The sequence below is a fragment of the Sciurus carolinensis genome, unplaced genomic scaffold (assembly GCF_902686445.1).
Source record: "Sciurus carolinensis unplaced genomic scaffold, mSciCar1.2, whole genome shotgun sequence".
Lineage (NCBI taxonomy): Eukaryota > Metazoa > Chordata > Mammalia > Rodentia > Sciuridae > Sciurus > Sciurus carolinensis.
The window spans coordinates 3,214,455-3,229,601 of record NW_025920119.1 but is presented as its reverse complement, the minus strand read 5'-3'; the positions used below and the strand labels follow the sequence as shown (position 1 = coordinate 3,229,601).

Below are 15,147 nucleotides of genomic sequence, written 5' to 3'. Positions count from 1 at the left end.
TTCTGTGTTTCTTTGGGGAGTATTTTCCTTCTTCTTTTTTTTTAAATCTTTTTAAAATTTTTTTTGATTCATTGTGCTCAAATGGGGTACCACTTTCTTTTCTCTAGTTGTATGCAAAGTAGAGTCACACCATTTGTAGAATCATACATATACAGAGAATAATGATGTTTGTCTCATTCCATTATCTTTTCTTCCCCCAAACCCCTCCCCACCCCTCATTTCTCTCTACACAATCTGTCCTTCCTCCATTCTTCACTTACCGCCTAACCCCATTATGTATCATCATCTACTTATGAGAGAAATCATTTGGCCCTTGGTTTTTTGGGATTAGTTTATTTCACGTAGCATGATATTATCCAGTTCCATCCATTTGCCTGCAATTGCCATAATTTTATTCTTCTTTATGACTGAATAATATTCCATTATATATATATACCACAGTTTCTTTATCCATTCATCTGTTGAACGACATCTAGGTTGGTTGCACAATCTAGCTATTGGAAATTAAGCTTCTATAAACATTGATGTAGCTGCATCATTGTTATATCATATTTTAAGTCTTTTGGGCATAGGCCAAGGAGTGGGATAGCTGGGTCAAATGGTGTTTCCATTCCAAATTTTCTAAGGAATTTTATTACTGCTTTCCAGAGTGACTTCACCAATTTGCAATCCCACCAGCAATGTATGAATGCACCTTTTCCCCTATATCCTTGCCAACACCTATTGTGGCTTGTATTCTTGACAATAACCATTCTAACTGGAGTGAGATGAAATCTTAGGGTAGTTCTGATTTACATTTCTCTTATCACTAGAGATGTTGAACATTTTTTCATGTATCTGTTGATTGCCTCTAGATCTTCTTCTGTGAAGTGTGTGCTCATTTCCTTAGCCCATTTATTGACTGGGTTATTTATATTCTTGGTGTAAAGTTTTTTGAGTTATTTATAAATTCTGAATATTATGTGTGTGGCAGAAATTCTCCAATTCTATAGGGTCTCACTTCACATTGTTGATTGGTACCTTTGCTGAGAAAAAAATTTTATTGATTACTGCTTTTATTTCTTGTGCTTTTGGAGTCTTGTTAAGGAAGTCTTGTCCTAACTCCACAAGATGAATATTTGGGTCTACTTTTTCTACTATTAGGTGCAAGGTCTCTGGTCTAATTCTAGGTCTTTGATCCATTTAAGTTGAGTTTTGTGCAGGGTGAGAGATAAGGGTTTAATTTAATTTTGTTGCGTATGGATTTCCAGTTTTCCCAGCAACATTTGTTGAAGAGGCTATCTTTTCTCCATTGTAAGTTTTTGGCACCTTTGTCTAGTATGAAGTAACCATATTTGTGTGGGTGAAAGAAATTGAGGGGTACAATTTATGACTTTGGCTATAATTGAGGTATAATTGAGACTCTTCATTTCTGTCTAAAGTTTCCTAAAAAATAGAATTTAATCCTTCTGCTAACCATTAACATATAGTGTTAGGATCATTGGATTAGAAGAGCACTTGACTTTGGTTTGGTACGGACACAATAGTTAATATTGACTGATGCTGTTACCTCCATTATGGACATAACAAAGGTCACTAGACTGTGTTGGCTTTGAGCCCTTCTCCAGTAAGTGTTATTCACTTTGGAAAAGCAATATAGCCTCCCTTAATTTCTTTTGATTGGGAGAAAGAAGGATATTGGGAGGCTTTATCCTAACATTTGGTGCTACATAATCTTACGGAACCAGGCTTTTAGCCCCGGCTTACTTGGTGGCATGTAGTCCCAGACCAGGGTTATTGCACGAGTCCCAGGATGTTTAAAGGTCTTTCATATCCAGCTTTTTATGCTGTTGTAACATGACCGCTTCAACTCTTTCCATCTGACTGATGTATAACGCTAACTTGTACTCTAGCCTCTATCCCCCTTATGCAAAATGTTTGGGAGTAGAAGTGTTTGAGATTTCCAAATATTTGCATGTATACAATGAGAGAGCTTCCTTATGGGTAGTCACTTCACAACATGAAACATTTATATTTCTGATACACGTTGCTTGATATTTAGGATGGGGTGCATTCTTTTTCTTCCTTTGTTGTTGTGTTTGCTGCAGTTGCGAGTCTTGAACTGAGGACCTTGCACATGCTAGGCAAGCACTGTGCCACTGAGTTACATCCCCAGCCTCCGATGAAATCTTATGCAGTGTTTGTATACACCTTCTTTTTTCTGGTACTGGGGATGGAACCCAGGGGCACATAACTCCTGCATCACATCCCCAGCTCCTTTAACTTTTTATATTATATTTTGTGACATGGTTTTGCTCAGTTGCTTAGGGCCTCACTCAATTGGTTAGTCTTTAACTACCAATTCTCCTGCCTTGGCTTTCTGTGCGGCTGTGATTACAGGCATGTGCCACCACACCGTGGACACCTTCTTTTGACTGTGATCCATCACATGAGGGCGCACGTCGAATTTTCCCCTTATGTGATATTCGCAGATTTATGAGTATTTCAGGTTCTTTTGTTAGCAATGGTGAAACTGCATAACATACTCCGGTGAGGAACTTCTATTGAAAACTTAAAGTAATATACTCTTGATTCACCTTCTCTTGTCTATAGACATCTCAATGCAAACCTTTAGCTTCACACTCAGTATGCTACATAATTTTCAACTATTTCTCTTATAATAATACATGAATAAATGCCCTTAAAGACCTTTGATACTAGTATACTTGGGTGTTAGATTTGATTGTACTAAAGCATACATGGTTTTACAGATGAAATACAGAGTTTCACATCAAAGCCATCAGCGCTGTCAAAAGTTTCAGTTTCTTCGAGACCGAATTGCAAAAGCTCCCCAACAATGGACTTATCTCCCTACCAAGAATTTCTGGCATCGAAGGTAATATATACACTTTGGGATGATTGTGGGATTCTTTCAAATAACTCTTGTATGTTTTTTTACTTACCCAAAAATTCATCTAATATTTATTGAGTACTTCTTAGGGACACTTGTTCGGTATCATGGCATCATCCTGAAGACTATCCTGTGAACATAAGTATTCTTGTGCTATTCCCATTTTACTAATGTGGAAAATTGCTAAGTCTGACCATCAGATAATTGGTTAAGACAAATCCAAGCCGACACACTATGACTGCAAAGCTTGCATTCTTAATCAGTATACCATCTGGTTTCTCCATTGATGTTTCCTGTGAGCTTCATTCATTCACTAAGTGCCTCATTAGACCACATAGTAAGCAGTGAGGATACCATGTAAGATGCAGCCTCACTTTCTTTCCTCAGAGATATTATATTACAACGGAGAGGGCAGATAAGCAAACATGATACTGTGCAAATAGGAAAATAAATTTTAAAAAAGCCTCCCCCCACTCCCCTGGTTCAAAGGGAAAAGAAATTTCCATTGATCTGTCCATTTATGGATTCCATCTTCCTTTGAAAGCAAGGACTGAGAGGTGGTGGGCATAAAGCAGTATTGTAGTGAAGCCTCAGATTTTAGACATCTGCATGGTTGAAAGCATCAATGATAAGAAGCGAAAACGTGAGGAAGGAGTGAACCTCTGCCTCTGTTCTATCAAGGAACATCCACTTTCTCCCGTTTTATATTTTGAGTTACAATATAAGATCATATTTACAGATGGGGGAAAAAAGGTTCCACTTACATTCCCAAAATAAAAGAAAAAGTTTTAAAAGGCATTGCTAGAGACAGGTCATGTAGATAGGGCTAGGGCTTTCTTTTCAGTTACTGGACCTAATCCCTTCAGAACACACAAGAAAAAATAAAAATACATTACCTATGTTTCGTAAGAGCCAAGAAACACATTCTCTCACAATCTCTCTCTCTCTCTCTCTCTCTCTCTCTCTCTCTCTCTCTCTCTCTCTCTCTCTCTCTAATCCCGCACACACACACACATGCACATGCATGCAGAGATACCATCACCACCACAAAATCATCAAAGCTGGCATTTCCTCTCAGGAAAATGCACATTTAATGTTTAGAGCAACTATGGTGAGTGGGTTTCTCCTTTCCAAGGCAAAGGGTTAAAGATTTTTGCATGATCCAGGCATTCTCTTCTTTAAACTCTAGCCCAATACTTCATAATCTTATTTGTCTCTACTTTAAGAACAATTTCCAGAAAGTATTCACGATGTTCCCATGTGCTGAATTGCAGGAGTCTCTTCCCTTTTGGGCAACCATGGATCTCTTTTTGCTATGGATGTGTTCCTGGGTATAATTGTAGGAGGTACTCACCAGCCCTTACTCTAAGCAAATCTATAGACCAAGCAGATGATTCTGCACACACTAAAGCATCCAGCACATATATTTGAACAAGACAGGATTAGGGAAGTATACCCTGGGGTATGGTGGAAAGATCAGGAACTCTATTGTCAGGCAGATGCAAATTGGAGAAGTGGCTGAGGAACAACACAACAACAACAAAATATAAGATAATGGCATATGCCCTTGGATCCTTTCTCTTCATCAGTAAGAGAAGACTCATGATAGCCATGTTGCAGTGTTCTTGTATAAGAAACAATACAGAGATGACCACCGAAGATTCAATACATCATAGATATCCGCCATTCAGCCCATAGTGTGGTGTGGTTCATGGGCCTCATGGTGACTTGTTTGACCGGTGCCATAGCCATTGTGGACTGCCATTCCTGTGTGCCCTCAGCAACTGTCAATCTTGGGGCAATTGAACTTACCATCCTGCAGAACAGCACTGCCTTTGTGGACCTAGCACAGGGTCTTGCACACGTTTGAGCTTAAATCCTGGAAGGAGGGACCTGAGCTCGTCCACAAGTATTGATACCATGTGTCCCTTCAATGCCAACCTCCAGTTCTCATTGTATTGGTTAGACTTGTGCCACCAACAAACAGGACAAGAACATTGCCCTCCTACCGGCAAATGAGACACAACAGACTGACTTCTCCAAAAATCTTTAATAACGTGACATCCAAGTGGGCCCTCTGCGTCAACATGGCTGCAGGGTGGTTAGCTCCACTTTCTGATCATACGCTTCTTACATAAAGCTCCCACCTTCAGTGAGTGGAGGCTACAGATATGAAGCCAAACTTGGCATTGAAAGAGTTCATTCCAGGGCCAGTGTGGGAAGGGAATGGTAGTGGACATTCCTTTCAGGAAAGATGTCCAACGGGTAGGAGACAGTGCGTTCCAACATGGGAGGCATTTTGTGGAGGGGTGGGGCAAAGGGTATCTCTTGAAAGATGGGAATCGGGAATGGGGGTGTGGTGTGGCGCTGTGGTATCCGATTAGACGCGGGCTGCCCTGAGACCGCCAGAGCAGCTTTCATAGCTCCAGGGGTCTCTGCCCTGCGCATGCTGCCTCTGAGGCCATAACCCCTGGCTTCAGGGGTGGTTGACTCCCACAGACAATGTGGAATATGGTCTTTCATCTCACTGATGGTAACAGCTGTGGGAGGGCCTATTTGAATAGTTGCATCGATACCATGGCGTTTCTGCATATTGATCCAGTACAAGAGTGGACTGTAAATGAAGGTGGAAGCGTTCATCACTTCCACCCACTGCTGGGCACGCTTCTCCCGCCGCAGCTTCTTCCTCCAGTGAATTAATATAATGCAGCCGCCGGTTACTACACAACACAGTCCCATGAGTCCAAAGTATAGCGAGACCCAGGCTGAGGCAGTAAAAGAAAGAAAAGAGGCAGCTGACTGACAACTCTGGCTGGGACCTGAACTGTTTCTCATTCCTCTCCTTGATTTGGCTCATTCATCAATCCATTCCCTCCCTCCCTCCTTACATACCTAGCTCATCATTTTATTATTAGTTAAAGCTAGGTCTGCAGGGAGCCTAAGAGTCCATGTTCACCTTTCAGAGATAAGGGAGACTAGGTCTAGAGGAAACATGACCTGCTGAGACTCAGTCAGGCCTTCTGGCTCCCAGTCCAGGACCCACACCATCCCTCAGACTGGTCAACTGAACTTAAGGGCAAGGCCCTCAAGGAACCACTTGACAAGGGCACCAGTGTATCTTTTCTGGTTGGTTACAACATGGTTTCTGCCTTCTAAACCTCCTTAGTATCCTAGAGGAGTCTGTCTCTTAACTATTTAGCACTCCACGCAGGCAGCCACCACCCCATGAATACAAAGCATCTTCCCTGAAAGTTTGTCCCCACACTCAAAGGACTGAAGGGATACTTACTGCCAGCAAGGCCCAGGTTTGCCATTTGAGGATCCATACCGTTGAGACTTGTTACCAGGCCCATGGCTCGGCAAAGAATCAACTGCCCCAAGAATCTGTCCACCAATGGGAGCCTTCGGAAGGCCCAAGTCCCATTGTTGCCTAAAGATGATTTCACCGGGTTCTGAGCACTGGGCGTTCCAGGGCTGGTGCTTGTGGAGGGGCTCTGAGCTGACGGAAGGAAGGGACTCCATCTTGTGGCAATCTCATGAGCATAGTTCTCTTCCATCAAATCGTGGTCCTCCCCACAATTGTCTGTTCCCAACTTCTTACGGTGAAGTCACAAAACAGCCCCCAGATTCGGGGCCTCACACACTCATGGGCTTATATTTATGTTGTTGCTTGTTAGGAAGCCATTTCTGGATATATTTTCCAGTGGAAAGTTGGGCAGTGAGCACAGTGAATATTGGGCAGGCGAGCCCTCAAAAGTTGGTGACCAAGGTGTGAGGGAAAAAAAGAAAGCTGTTCAGGGGAACCAAGCAGTCAGATCCACCTTCTTTGGCTCCTACAGTCTCTCTTTTGCCTCCTCAACAAGGGCTGGCGAAGTTTTCTCTCACTATCACCAGGCCACGTGGGAGCTCTCCCCTATGAGGTCCTGCAGCTCTTCCTAACTTCATCTCATCTCGGTCCTCCATATACCATTTCCCTCTTGGTGCGCTAGATTCCCCAAAGACCCTGTTGATTCACCTCTGGAGCTTGGCTCAAGCTGTTCATTCACTCAGCAGTGCCTCTCCCACATTTCCACCACTGAACACCTCCTTATCGTCCCAGGTGGTCAGCTATCCCTACTCTGGGAAAACAGTCCCTTCAGCTGAATTCCCTCAACCTCATTACCTCCGGTTGGAAGAGACTTGGAGAATTGTCTAACCCAAGTCCTCTCATACGCTTGAGTACTGATGGCACAACTTTCCTTCTCAGTAACCCATCCCCCATGGTTCCATTGACTCAGGGACTTGCTTACCACCACCTGAGACAACTTGCTTCATTTATGACCAGCTCAGATTGAAAGCCCATCTCCTAAGGAAGGCTGGCTCAACCTCCCAGTAGGTTGTGCCAGTGGTCCTGACTTGGCCCCTTGTCAGTCTTCAGTTACTCCCATCTTTATCAGTAGCCAGAATGTTCCTTTTAAGAATAGATGGGGTTACTCTGCTCGAACATCCCTTGACTTCCCCCTCTCACTCAGAGTGCTACCTGCAGGCTGCAGGCAGGTCCTGGAAATGCCTTAGTCTCTCACTCTGTGGTCCAGGTGTGCTCTCATTTACAGTGACTGATGAATATCTATTTTTCATTTTAGGACCTGTGAAGAAGGCAAGGGAAGAAAGAGGTGGCTGGTGCTGCAGTGTTTGCCATTGATCCAGAGGTTTTCCAGTGGACCTCAGGTTCCTGCAGGCTGCCTGGGCCCGAGCCAGGGCGTGACCACACAGAAGATGAGGAAGGGGAGCTCTGCCTGTTCTCTGTTGCTCACTTCTGGTCAGCACACCCACATTCAGCTCATCAAAGTTTAGGAGGTGTGATTTTGTATTCAGTCATCAGAAAAAGAATGACATGAATTACAACACCCAACTTTTCAGATCTGAGAATGTTTGACATGCCAGGTGTCATGAGGAATCTGACTTGTTCTCAGACATAGCCCAGAAAAGTAAAAGCAAAGTACTTTTGCACAAGGGTGTGCTACCAAATCAGGTCTGCAGAGCAATCACACCTGGGTTGGCAGTCCACATCCCTAATGCAGCTCTGACCCTTGACCTGGTGAAACAAATTGAGGGGTACAATTTATGACTTTGGCTATAATTGAGGTATAATTGAGACTCTTCATTTCTGTCTAAAGTTTCCTTAAAAATAGAATTTAATCCTTCTGCTAACCATTAACATATAGTGTTAGGATCATTGGATTAGAAGAGCACTTGACTTTGGTTTGGTACGGACACAATAGTTAATATTGACTGATGTGTTACCTCCATTATGGACATAACAAAGGCACTAGACTGTGTTGGCTTTGAGCCCTTCTCCAGTAAGTATTATTCACTTTGGAAAATCAATATAGCCTCCCTTAATTTCTTTTGATTGGGAGAAAGAAGGACATTGGGAGGCTTTATCCTAACATTTGGTGCTACATAATCTTACGGAACCAGGCTTTTAGCCCCGGCTTACTTGGTGGCATGTAGTCCCAGACCAGGGTTATTGCACAAGTCCCAGGATGTTTAAAGGTCTTTCATATCCAGCTTTTTATGCTGTTGTAACATGACCGCTTCAACTCTTTCCATCTGACTGATGTATAACGCTAACTTGTACTCTAGCCTCTATCCCCCTTATGCAAAATGTTTGGGAGTAGAAGTGTTTGAGATTTCCAAATATTTGCATGTATACAATGAGAGAGCTTCCTTATGGGTAGTCACTTCACAACATGAAACATTTATATTTCTGATACACGTTGCTTGATATTTAGGATGGGGTGCATTCTTTTTCTTCCTTTGTTGTTGTGTTTGCTGCAGTTGCGAGTCTTGAACTGAGGACCTTGCACATGCTAGGCAAGCACTGTGCCACTGAGTTACATCCCCAGCCTCCGATGAAATCTTATGCAGTGTTTGTATACACCTTCTTTTTCTGGTACTGGGGATGGAACCCAGGGGCACATAACCCCTGCATCACATCCCCAGCTCCTTTAACTTTTTATATTATATTTTGTGACAGGGTTTTGCTCAGTTGCTTAGGGCCTCACTCAATTGGTTAGTCTTTAACTACCAATTCTCCTGCCTTGGCTTTCTGTGCGGCTGAGATTACAGGCATGTGCCACCACACCGTGGACACCTTCTTTTGACTGTGACCATCACATGAGGGCGCACGTCGAATTTTCCCCTTATGTGATATTCGCAGATTTATGAGTATTTCAGGTTCTTTTGTTAGCAATGGTGAAACTGCATAACATACTCCGGTGAGGAACTTCTATTGAAAACTTAAAGTAATATACTCTTGATTCACCTTCACTTGTCTATAGACATCTCAATGCAAACCTTTAGCTTCACACTCAGTATGCTACATAATTTTCAACTATTTCTCTTATAATAATACATGAATAAATGCCCTTAAAGACCTTTGATACTAGTATACTTGGGTGTTAGATTTGATTGTACTAAAGCATACATGGTTTTACAGATGAAATACAGAGTTTCACATCAAAGCCATCAGCGCTGTCAAAAGTTTCAGTTTCTTCGAGACCGAATTGCAAAAGCTCCCCAACAATGGACTTATCTCCCTACCAAGAATTTCTGGCATCGAAGGTAATATATACACTTTGGGATGATTGTGGGATTCTTTCAAATAACTCTTGTATGTTTTTTACTTACCCAAAAATTCATCTAATATTTATTGAGTACTTCTTAGGGACACTTGTTCGGTATCATGGCATAATCCTGAAGACTATCCTGTGAACATAAGTATTCTTGTGCTATTCCCATTTTACTAATGTGGAAAATTGCTAAGTCTGACCATCAGATAATTGGTTAAGACAAATCCAAGCCGACACACTATGACTGCAAAGCTTGCATTCTTAATCAGTATACCATCTGGTTTCTCCATTGATGTTTCCTGTGAGCTTCATTCATTCACTAAGTGCCTCATTAGACCACATAGTAAGCAGTGAGGATACCATGTAAGATGCAGCCTCACTTTCTTTCCTCAGAGATATTATATTACAACGGAGAGGGCAGATAAGCAAACATGATACTGTGCAAATAGGAAAATAAATTTTAAAAAAGCCTCCCCCCACTCCCCTGGTTCAAAGGGAAAAGAAATTTCCATTGATCTGTCCATTTATGGATTCCATCTTCCTTTGAAAGCAAGGACTGAGAGGTGGTGGGCATAAAGCAGTATTGTAGTGAAGCCTCAGATTTTAGACATCTGCATGGTTGAAAGCATCAATGATAAGAAGCGAAAACGTGAGGAAGGAGTGAACCTCTGCCTCTGTTCTATCAAGGAACATCCACTTTCTCCCGTTTTATATTTTGAGTTACAATATAAGATCATATTTACAGATGGGGAAAAAAGGTTCCACTTACATTCCCAAAATAAAAGAAAAAGTTTTAAAAGGCATTGCTAGAGACAGGTCATGTAGATAGGGCTAGGGCTTTTCTTTTCAGTTACTGGACCTAATCCCTTCAGAACACACAAGAAAAAATAAAAATACATTACCTATGTTTCGTAAGAGCCAAGAAACACATTCTCTCACAATCTCTCTCTCTCTCTCTCTCTCTCTCTCTCTCTCTCTCTCTCTCTCTCTCTCTCTCTCTCTTAATCCCGCACACACACACACATGCACATGCATGCAGAGATACCATCACCACCACAAAATCATCAAAAACTGGCATTTCCTCTCAGGAAAATGCACATTTAATGTTTAGAGCAACTATGGTGAGTGGGTTTCTCCTTTCCAAGGCAAAGGGTTAAAGATTTTTGCATGATCCAGGCATTCTCTTCTTTAAACTCTAGCCCAATACTTCATAATCTTATTTGTCTCTACTTTAAGAACAATTTCCAGAAAGTATTCACGATGTTCCCATGTGCTGAATTGCAGGAGTCTCTTCCCTTTTGGGCAACCATGGATCTCTTTTTGCTATGGATGTGTTCCTGGGTATAATTGTAGGAGGTACTCACCAGCCCTTACTCTAAGCAAATCTATAGACCAAGCAGATGATTCTGCACACACTAAAGCATCCAGCACCTATATTTGAACAAGACAGGATTAGGGAAGTATACCCTGGGGTATGGTGGAAAGATCAGGAACTCTATTGTCAGGCAGATGCAAATTGGAGAAGTGGCTGAGGAACAACACAACAACAACAAAATATAAGATAATGGCATATGCCCTTGGATCCTTTCTCTTCATCAGTAAGAGAAGACTCATGATAGCCATGTTGCAGTGTTCTTGTATAAGAACAATACAGAGATGACCACCGAAGATTCAATACATCATAGATATCCGCCATTCAGCCCATAGTGTGGTGTGGTTCATGGGCCTCATGATGACTTGTTTGACCGGTGCCATAGCCATTGTGGACTGCCATTCCTGTGTGCCCTCAGCAACTGTCAATCTTGGGGCAATTGAACTTACCATCCTGCAGAACAGCACTGCCTTTGTGGACCTAGCACAGGGTCTTGCACACGTTTGAGCTTAAATCCTGGAAGGAGGGACCTGAGCTCGTCCACAAGTATTGATACCATGTGTCCCTTCAATGCCAACCTCCAGTTCTCATTGTATTGGTTAGACTTGTGCCACCAACAAACAGGACAAGAACATTGCCCTCCTACCGGCAAATGAGACACAACAGACTGACTTTTCCAAAAATCTTTAATAACGTGACATCCAAGTGGGCCCTCTGCGTCAACATGGCTGCAGGGTGGTTAGCTCCACTTTCTGATCATACGCTTCTTACATAAAGCTCCCACCTTCAGTGAGTGGAGGCTACAGATATGAAGCCAAACTTGGCATTGAAAGAGTTCATTCCAGGGCCAGTGTGGGAAGGGAATGGTAGTGGACATTCCTTTCAGGAAAGATGTCCAACGGGTAGGAGACAGTGCGTTCCAACATGGGAGGCATTTTGTGGAGGGGTGGGGCAAAGGGTATCTCTTGAAAGATGGGAATCGGGAATGGGGGTGTGGTGTGGCGCTGTGGTATCCGATTAGACGCGGGCTGCCCTGAGACCGCCAGAGCAGCTTTCATAGCTCCAGGGGTCTCTGCCCTGCGCATGCTGCCTCTGAGGCCATAACCCCTGGCTTCAGGGGTGGTTGACTCCCACAGACAATGTGGAATATGGTCTTTCATCTCACTGATGGTAACAGCTGTGGGAGGGCCTATTTGAATAGTTGCATCGATACCATGGCGTTTCTGCATATTGATCCAGTACAAGAGTGGACTGTAAATGAAGGTGGAAGCGTTCATCACTTCCACCCACTGCTGGGCACGCTTCTCCCGCCGCAGCTTCTTCCTCCAGTGAATTAATATAATGCAGCCGCCGGTTACTACACAACACAGTCCCATGAGTCCAAAGTATAGCGAGACCCAGGCTGAGGCAGTAAAAGAAAGAAAAGAGGCAGCTGACTGACAACTCTGGCTGGGACCTGAACTGTTTCTCATTCCTCTCCTTGATTTGGCTCATTCATCAATCCATTCCCTCCCTCCCTCCTTACATACCTAGCTCATCATTTTATTATTAGTTAAAGCTAGGTCTGCAGGGAGCCTAAGAGTCCATGTTCACCTTTCAGAGATAAGGGAGACTAGGTCTAGAGGAAACATGACCTGCTGAGACTCAGTCAGGCCTTCTGGCTCCCAGTCCAGGACCCACACCATCCCTCAGACTGATCAACTGAACTTAAGGGCAAGGCCCTCAAGGAACCACTTGACAAGGGCACCAGTGTATCTTTTCTGGTTGGTTACAACATGGTTTCTGCCTTCTAAACCTCCTTAGTATCCTAGAGGAGTCTGTCTCTTAACTATTTAGCACTCCACGCAGGCAGCCACCACCCCATGAATACAAAGCATCTTCCCTGAAAGTTTGTCCCCACACTCAAAGGACTGAAGGGATACTTACTGCCAGCAAGGCCCAGGTTTGCCATTTGAGGATCCATACCGTTGAGACTTGTTACCAGGCCCATGGCTCGGCAAAGAATCAACTGCCCCAAGAATCTGTCCACCAATGGGAGCCTTCGGAAGGCCCAAGTCCCATTGTTGCCTAAAGATGATTTCACCGGGTTCTGAGCACTGGGCGTTCCAGGGCTGGTGCTTGTGGAGGGGCTCTGAGCTGACGGAAGGAAGGGACTCCATCTTGTGGCATCTCATGAGCATAGTTCTCTTCCATCAAATCGTGGTCCTCCCCACAATTGTCTGTTCCCAACTTCTTACGGTGAAGTCACAAAACAGCCCCCAGATTCGGGGCCTCACACACTCATGGGCTTATATTTATGTTGTTGCTTGTTAGGAAGCCATTTCTGGATATATTTTCCAGTGGAAAGTTGGGCAGTGAGCACAGTGAATATTGGGCAGGCGAGCCCTCAAAAGTTGGTGAGCGAGGTGTGAGGGAAAAAAAAGAAAGCTGTTCAGGGGAACCAAGCAGTCAGATCCACCTTCTTTGGCTCCTACAGTCTCTCTTTTGCCTCCTCAACAAGGGCTGGCAAAGTTTTCTCTCACTATCACCAGGCCACATGGGAGCTCTCCCCTATGAGGTCCTGCAGCTCTTCCTAACTTCATCTCATCTCGGTCCTCCATATACCATTTCCCTCTTGGTGCGCTAGATTCCCCAAAGACCCTGTTGATTCACCTCTGGAGCTTGGCTCAAGCTGTTCATTCACTCAGCAGTGCCTCTCCCACATTTCCACCACTGAACACCTCCTTATCGTCCCAGGTGGCTCAGCTATCCCTACTCTGGGAAAACAGTCCCTTCAGCTGAATTCCCTCAACCTCATTACCTCCAGTTGGAAGAGACTTGGAGAATTGTCTAACCCAAGTCCTCTCATACGCTTGAGTACTGATGGCACAACTTTCCTTCTCAGTAACCCATCCCCCATGGTTCCATTGACTCAGGGACTTGCTTACCACCACCTGAGACAACTTGCTTCATTTATGACCAGCTCAGATTGAAAGCCCATCTCCTAAGGAAGGCTGGCTCAACCTCCCAGTAGGTTGTGCCAGTGGTCCTGACTTGGCCCCTTGTCAGTCTTCAGTTACTCCCATCTTTATCAGTAGCCAGAATGTTCCTTTTAAGAATAGATGGGGTTACTCTGCTCGAACATCCCTTGACTTCCCCCTCTCACTCAGAGTGCTACCTGCAGGCTGCAGGCAGGTCCTGGAAATGCCTTAGTCTCTCACTCTGTGGTCCAGGTGTGCTCTCATTTACAGTGACTGATGAATATCTATTTTTCATTTTGAGGACCTGTGAAGAAGGCAAGGGAAGAAAGAGGTGGCTGGTGCTGCAGTGTTTGCCATTGATCCAGAGGTTTTCCAGTGGACCTCAGGTTCCTGCAGGCTGCCTGGTCCCGAGCCAGGGTGTGACCACACAGAAGATGAGGAAGGGGAGCTCTGCCTGTTCTCTGTTGCTCACTTCTGGTCAGCACACCCACATTCAGCTCATCAAAGTTTAGGAGGTGTGGTTTTGTATTCACAGTCCTAGAAAAAGAATGACATGAATTACAACACCCAACTTTTCAGATCTGAGATTGTTTGAATTGCCAGGTGTCATGAGGAATCTGACTTGTTCTCAGACATAGCCCAGAAAAGTAAAAGCAAAGTACTTTTGCACAAGGGTGTGCTACCAAATCAGGTCTGCAGAGCAATCACACCTGGGTTGGCAGTCCACATCCCTAATGCAGCTCTGACCCTTGACCTGATGAAACAAACTTAGGGGTACAATTTATGACTGACTATAATTGAGGTATAATTGAGACTCTTCATTTCTGTCTAAAGTTTACTTAAAAATAGAATTTAATCCTTCTGATAACCATTAACATATAGTGGTAGTATCATTGGATTAGAAGAGCACTTGACTTTGGTTTGGTAGGGACATAATTAGTTAATGTTGCATGATGTTTTACCTCCATTATGGACATAACAAAGGCAGTAGAGTGTGTTGGCTTTGAGCCCTTCTCCAATAAGTATTGTTCACTTTGGAAAATCAATATAGTCTCCCTTGATTTCTTTTGATTGGGAGAAAGAAGTAGAGTGGGATGGTTTATCCTACCATTTGGTACTACATAGTCTCATGGAACCAGTCTTTTAGCACTGTCTTACTTGGTAGCATATAGACCCATACTGAGGATTATTGCACAAGTCCCAGGATGTTTTAAGGTCTTTCCCGTCAAGGTTTTTATGCTGTTGTAACATGAGTGCTTCCACTCTTTCCATCTGAATGATGTGTAATGCTAACTTGTGCTCTAGGTTGTG

At 43.6% G+C, this 15,147-nt stretch overlaps 1 long non-coding RNA gene across 2 annotated transcripts; it reads left to right on the top strand.

Moving 5' to 3' along the window:
• The first annotated feature begins 2,342 nt into the window (after positions 1-2,342).
• LOC124973649 (uncharacterized) lies at positions 2,343-14,310 on the top strand. Of its 2 annotated transcripts, none has more exons than XR_007106692.1 (4): positions 2,343-2,875; positions 7,513-7,688; positions 9,372-9,496; positions 14,138-14,310. It is a non-coding gene; the product is annotated as an uncharacterized LOC124973649 (long non-coding RNA). The 2 variants fall into 2 exon arrangements; XR_007106691.1 differs by having other exon boundaries at positions 7,513-7,726.
• The last annotated feature ends 837 nt before the right edge of the window (positions 14,311-15,147 follow it).